General features: G+C 47.5%; 1 non-coding gene and 1 pseudogene across 1 annotated transcript; both read left to right on the top strand.

Moving 5' to 3' along the window:
* Positions 1–107, top strand: LOC137754003 (U6 spliceosomal RNA). The gene has a single exon (XR_011071682.1). It is a non-coding gene; the product is annotated as a U6 spliceosomal RNA (small nuclear RNA).
* Positions 108–5,243: 5,136 nt separating this feature from the next.
* LOC137753705 (4-hydroxybenzoate polyprenyltransferase, mitochondrial pseudogene) lies at positions 5,244–5,771 on the top strand (annotated as a pseudogene).
* Positions 5,772–6,216: the final 445 nt, after the last annotated feature.

Raw genomic sequence — 6,216 nt, 5'->3', positions numbered from 1 at the left:
GTGCTCGCTTCGGCAGCACATATACTAAAACTGGAACGATACAGAGAAGATTAGCATGGCCCCTGCACAAGGAAGACCCACAAATTTGTAAAGTGTTCCATATTTTTGTTCAGAAAACGTAATGAAGATGAAGATTCACCAAACAAGCTCTATAGGTTGGTTACCTATGTTCCTGTCACCACTTTGAAAAATCTACAGGTAATGTGGATGAGCACTAACTGCTGATTGTCAAATAAAGTTACAGAACTGCAAAAACATAATTAAAATAAAATAAAATAACCAACAAGGACCTACTGTATAGCACAGGGAGCTATACTCAATATTTTGTAATAACCTATAAGGGAAGAGAATCTGAAGAAGTATATATATATATATAATCACTGTGCTGTACAACTGAAACTAACATGATATTGTATCACTAAATCAACTACGCTTCAATTTTTTAAAAAACAACAAGAACAACAAAAAAGTCTTAGGAGCTCTGTGTCAGAAATGGGGATGAGGATCAAATATTTATTTCTTATTATAAATCACAGTTTCACAGTTGTCAACCAAGAAATAGTGCAGGAGGCTGCAAATAAGAAACGAGTTTACTGGGCGTTGTAAGAATTGCAATTCAGGAGACACAGATTCAAGTAAAACCAAAAGAGTGTTTCCAGGAAGAGTCACGGCTTATAGAGGCAAAAAGCCACAAGGTAAAAAGTTGCCTGGCAAGAATTGTGATCAACTCTGACACAAGTTGGAAAACATTTGTCCTTAAGGAATCACAAATTATTTTAGGGTCGGGTCCAATAAGTAGATAGGCTATCATGAGTTATTTTAGGGTAAGGGTCTGATAAGTATCTTGAGTTTCTGGCAGATGTTCTGAATGACTCCATTAGGACAGTAAGTAGTCAAAAGGTCAGATTCCATCCAGGCTGAGATGTGTATAAGTCACACTTCCTTAGTGGCCTCCAGGCTCTCTTAGCAATGGCAACTCCATTTTGCTTTTCCTTTCACACAGTCCACCCCTTGGTCTTCAAACATGAATCCTTTATCACAAAACAATCTTAAAAGTCAAAAGATACTGGCACATTACTAGAATCCCATTTAGTTATTAATAAGTATCCAGTCCACCAGCATTTCATATGAAAATGTCTACCACAGTGAGGTTGAAACCGAGGGCAGTCAAGAGTTAGATCCCTTAAACTCTAACTTGCTTAGTAACATCCCATAACCTGCCCTCACCAGTCAAGCTTGTCTTAATTGTTCCAGCAAATTGTATACCCTCCAAGCTTCACATAGCTTAGACACATAGCTTATGGTAAGACTCCTTTAACCACCCCCAACAGATAACACCTGTGACACAAGTGTCACCATAGTAACGGTTACTTAGTTTGTTTTTAAGGAACATGTAGTTAGTCTTGCCAAGTTCAAACTGACTGGCACCATGGACCCTCCTGCTGGGCCTGCACAAGTGTCCAATGGATGACTTTTTGATGTCAGGGCCAAAATCTCTACCCTTGGATCATGCTAACACCACCATTTTCTGAACATGCACCCCTGAAGAAGCATGTAACTCAGATATGCCTGTACAGAGCAGCCAGTACTTCACCTTTTTCTTGCCTCCAATCAGCTGGAAAGTCAGCTGATAGCCTTCTGGGAGCTCCCTTGTACATAACTTGTTGCTTTTCCCTTGCTGCTTTTAAGATTCTCTGTCTTTAATTTTTGCCATTTTAATTACAGTGTGTCTTGATGTGATTCTCCTTGGGTTGATTCTGTTTGGGACTCTCTGTACTTCTTGGACCTGAATGTCTGTTTCCTTTCCCAGGTTAGGGAAGTTTTCAGTTACTCTATCTTCAAACACATTCTCGGTCCCTTTCTCTCTCTTCTCTTTCTGGGATCTCAGTCATGTGAATTTTAGCATGCTTGATGTTGTCCCAAATTCTCTTAAACTGTCCTCACTTCTTTTTATTTTTCCTTTCTTCTGTTCAGCTTCAGTGATTTCCATTACTGTCTTCCAGCTCACTGATCTGTTCCTCTGTCATCTAATCTACTTTTGATTCCTTCTAGTGTATTTTTTATTTCAGTTATTATATTCTTTAGCTCTGTTTGGTTCTTCTTTATAAAGGCTCTTTGTTTAACTCTTTGTTAAACTTTTCACTGTTTTCATCCATTCATCTCTCGAGTTCTTTGATCATCTTTACGATCCTTACCTTGAACTTTTTTTTTTTGGCTGCATTGGGTCTTCATTGCTGCACGCGGGCTTTCTCTAGTTGCATCGAGCGGGGGCTACTCTTCGTTGCGATGCGCAGGCTTTTCATTGCAGTGGCTTCTCTTGTTGTGGAGCACGGGCTCTAGGCACGCGGGCTTCAGTAGTTGTGGCACGTGGGCTCAGTGGTTGTCGCTCGGGGGCTCTAGAGCGCAGGCTCAGTAGTTGGGGCACATGGGCTTAGTTGCTCCGCGGCATGTGGGATCTTCCTGGACCAGGGCTCGAACCCATGTCCCCTGCATTGGCAGGCAGATTCTTAACCACTGCGCCACCAGGGAAGCCCTACCTTGAACTCTTTATTGGGTAGATTGCCTAGCTCCACTTTACTTAGTTCTTCTTCTGGGGTTTTATCCTGTTTCTTTGTTTGGAACATGTTCCTCTTGTCACATCATTTTGCCTAATTTTGCTGCTTTTATTTCTGTGTATCTGGTACATTGGTAATATTTCCTGACCTTGGAGATGTGGCCTTTTGTAAGAGATGTCCTAAGCCTCCCAGCAGCACACTCCCCTCTGGGCACCAGAGTTATGTGCTCTAGGGGTGCCCCTATGTCCATGAGGGCTGCGTGGGTCCTTCTGTTGCGGTGGGTTGACTATGTGGGTGGTCTGGTAGGTGCGGCTGGCCCCTGGTCCACTTGGTTGCCAGGTCCTCATTGTGCGGAGGCTGCCAGCCATGGTTCCTGGGGCCGGGGCACAGGCAGCTGGCGGTGGAAGCCTGGGGGAGGGGGTCCCAGGGCTACTGCTGGCCCACTGGTGGGCAGAATGGGGTTCTAGGGTGAGTAGCTGTGGGGCTGGGGCTCCCAGGTCTATTGTCAGCCTGCTGGCGGTTAGGGTCAGTTCCCGACATGGCTGGCTGCAGGTTCCGGGATGTCCCAAAGCTGGACTTGGCCCACTGGTGAGTGGGGCTGGAAACTGGAGTGGCTGGCTGAGGGGTGCAAGGTGTCTCAGAGCTGGTGTTGGCTTGCTGATGGGCACAGCTGGGGCCCAAGGAGCCCTGGGGCTGGTGTGTTAGCTGGGTCCTGACAAGGCCAGCGGCAGAGCTGCAGTGATCCTGGGGCTGGTGCCCACCCACCGGTGGGTGAAACCAAGTCCTGGGGCCAGTGCCAGCCCACCAGCATGCAGAGTCAGGTCCTGGGATCTCTGGCTGCAGGGTCCAGGGGTCCCAGAGCTGGTGTCGGCCCACTGGTGGGTGGGGCTGAGGCCCAGGGGGTCCTGGGGCTAGCGCTGGATCGCTGGTGGGTGGATCCAGGTCCCAGGGTCTCTGGTTGCAGGCCCCTGGCTGTCCCTGAGTTTGAACCCAATTTTCATTGTATGTGTGAGGAGATTTCCCCCACACCAAACAACTCAATTCTGAGGCCATCTACCTGGAGATGTAAGCAGCTTTTGGCAGGAAAGAGCTCTTGGCAGTAAACAGCTCTCCGCAGGAGGCCCCTTTTGTCTTGTCACTTTAGCGAAGCTATAGTCTAACTAACCTTAAGCCAGGCACCCCCATGCTCTACTCATCTCCGGCCCAAGCACACCTTTCCTAACTTTTTTTTTTTAAATAAATTTATTTTTATTTTTGGCTGCGTTGCATCTTCATTGCTACACGTGGGCTTTATCTAGTTGTGGTGAACGGGGGCTACTCTTCGTTGCGGTGCACGGGCTTCTCATTGAGGTGGCTTCTATTGTTGCAGAGCGTGGACTCTAGGCACACGGGCTCAGTAGCTGTGGCTCGCGGGCTCAGTAGTTGTGGCGCACGGGCTTAGCTGCTCTGCGGCATGTGGGATCTTCCCGGACCAGGGCTGGAACCCGTGTCCTCTGCATTGGCAGGAGGATTCTTAACCACTGTGCCACCATCTTTCCTAACTTTTTTTTTTTTTTAAAGATTTATTGATTGATTGATTGATTGCTATGTTGGGTCTTCGTTTCTATGCTAGGGCTTTCTCTAGTTGCAGCAAGCGGGGGCTACCCTTCATCGCTGTGCGCGGGCCTCTCACTATCGTGGCCTCTCTTGTTGCGGAGCACAGGCTCCAGACGCGCAGGCTCAGTAATTGTGGCTCATGGGCCCAGTTGCTCCGCGGCATGTGGGATCCTCCCAGACCAGGGCCCGAACCTGCGTCCCCCGCACTAGCAGGCAGACTCTCAACCACTGCGCCACCAGGGAAGCCCCTTTCCTAACTTTTGATCACACAATACCATGCCTAACCTGTTGGTTCTTTCCATAGATCAAAGAAGTAGAAAGGAAGAATAAGTAATTAACAGATGACCAGATCTCCTCCCTAGCTGCCCCTTCAGTAATCTCTCAAACAAACTGTGTGAACACGACAGCATCTAAAGAAAGGTCGACAAGCCTGCATGCAGTGGGAGATGGTGACAAGTCTGATCCCCTATTTCAATGAGTAACTGAGACCACTTCCCCTTTTCCCTTTAAAAACTTCCATGGCCGATGCTGGGCGCGGGAGGCGTGGGGCTCGCGGGCCAGGACGCAGGCGTGGCTATGGGGCTCACACGGCGCTCCCTGGCCTTGGCGCACGCGGCCCGCGAGCTCCACACGGGAGACTGGCGGCCCTCGGTGGGGCTGGGGCCGGGCGGGCGTCGGCTGGGCCTGTCGGCGGCGGGGATCGTGAATTCGGCGCCCCATCTGCAGCCCTACCTGTGCCTCATGCGGTTGGACAAGCCCATCGGAGCCTGGCTGCGGGAACTGCCATGTACTTGGCGCACTGGTTTGGCATTTCAACCAGGTTGTTTTACGGATTGGTCCATGTTATCCCTCTTTGGCACTGGAGCTGTTCTGCTGCGTGGAGCAGGCTGTACTATGAATGACATGTGAGACCAGGACGATGATAAAAAGGTTACAAGAGCAGCAAGTCACCCAAGAGCTGCTGGAGACATTTCAACTTTGCAATCCTTTTTCTCCGGGGCCAGCTGAACTTGGCACTAGGTGTTCTTCTGTGTCTGAATCACTGCAGCTCTTGGAGCAGCAACCCTACTTCTCGTCATCACCTACCTGCTAATGAAGAGAATTACATACTGGCCTCAATTAGCCTTGGGGTTGACTTTTAATTGGGGAGCATTACTTGGATGGTCTGCTACCAAGGGCTCCTGTGATCCATCTGTTTGCCTCCCTCTTTATTTTTCTGGAATTACGTGGACTCATATACGATACTATCTATGCTCGTCAGGACGAGACAGATGATGCCCTGGATCGTGCTGAAGTCCACGGCAGTGCTGTTCCGTGAAGATACCAAGCAGTGGCTCGGTGGCTTCAGTGTGGCAATGCTGGGGGCACTGAGCCTGGTGGGCGTGAACGACGGTCAGACTGTGCCCTACTACGCTGCTCCGGCTGCTGCAGCAGGAGCCCATCTGGCTCACCAGATTTACACTCTGGACATCCACAGACCTGAGGATTGTTGGGATAAATTCACCTCCAACAGAACAATAGGACTAAAAATTTTTTTTAGGGATTGTCCTTGGGAATTTGTGGAAAGAAAAGGAGACAGATGAAAAAAAGAAAAATATAGATAATAGAATGGAAAATTAGCAAATTAAGTTTATCTAGGGATTTTTAAAACAAACTTTTACAAAACACTCTCAGGTCTTATTACCACATAACTGGATCTGAATAACAGTCTTACAATATGTTAATGAATTACAAACCAGTAGATGAAGTTTTAGAGCATTTTTGCCTGGATTTTAGTTCAAGTATGTACTAGTCGAATTCTTCCCCTGTCACAGAAACCAGGAACTCTTCAGGATTTGCCATCACCTGGAGTATTTTTAAGTTAATGCATGCTTCTCGTTATAATTCTCATCTGCAGTTACAGGAATTATGTGAGTTTTGGCACTTTAGAAAAAAACCTAATGTGTGTCTCATCTAAATGAATGTCTCTGTATGAAAATGGACTCTCTTTTTAGGGGAAAATAAAAGTTGCTACAGAAAGTTTGGGCTTATTGTTCTTTGTGTTGACCTTTACTTACTGCCAAAA

The sequence above is a fragment of the Eschrichtius robustus genome, chromosome 19 (assembly GCF_028021215.1).
Source record: "Eschrichtius robustus isolate mEscRob2 chromosome 19, mEscRob2.pri, whole genome shotgun sequence".
Classification (NCBI taxonomy): domain Eukaryota; kingdom Metazoa; phylum Chordata; class Mammalia; order Artiodactyla; family Eschrichtiidae; genus Eschrichtius; species Eschrichtius robustus.
This window is presented reverse-complemented; position numbering and strand designations above follow the sequence as displayed.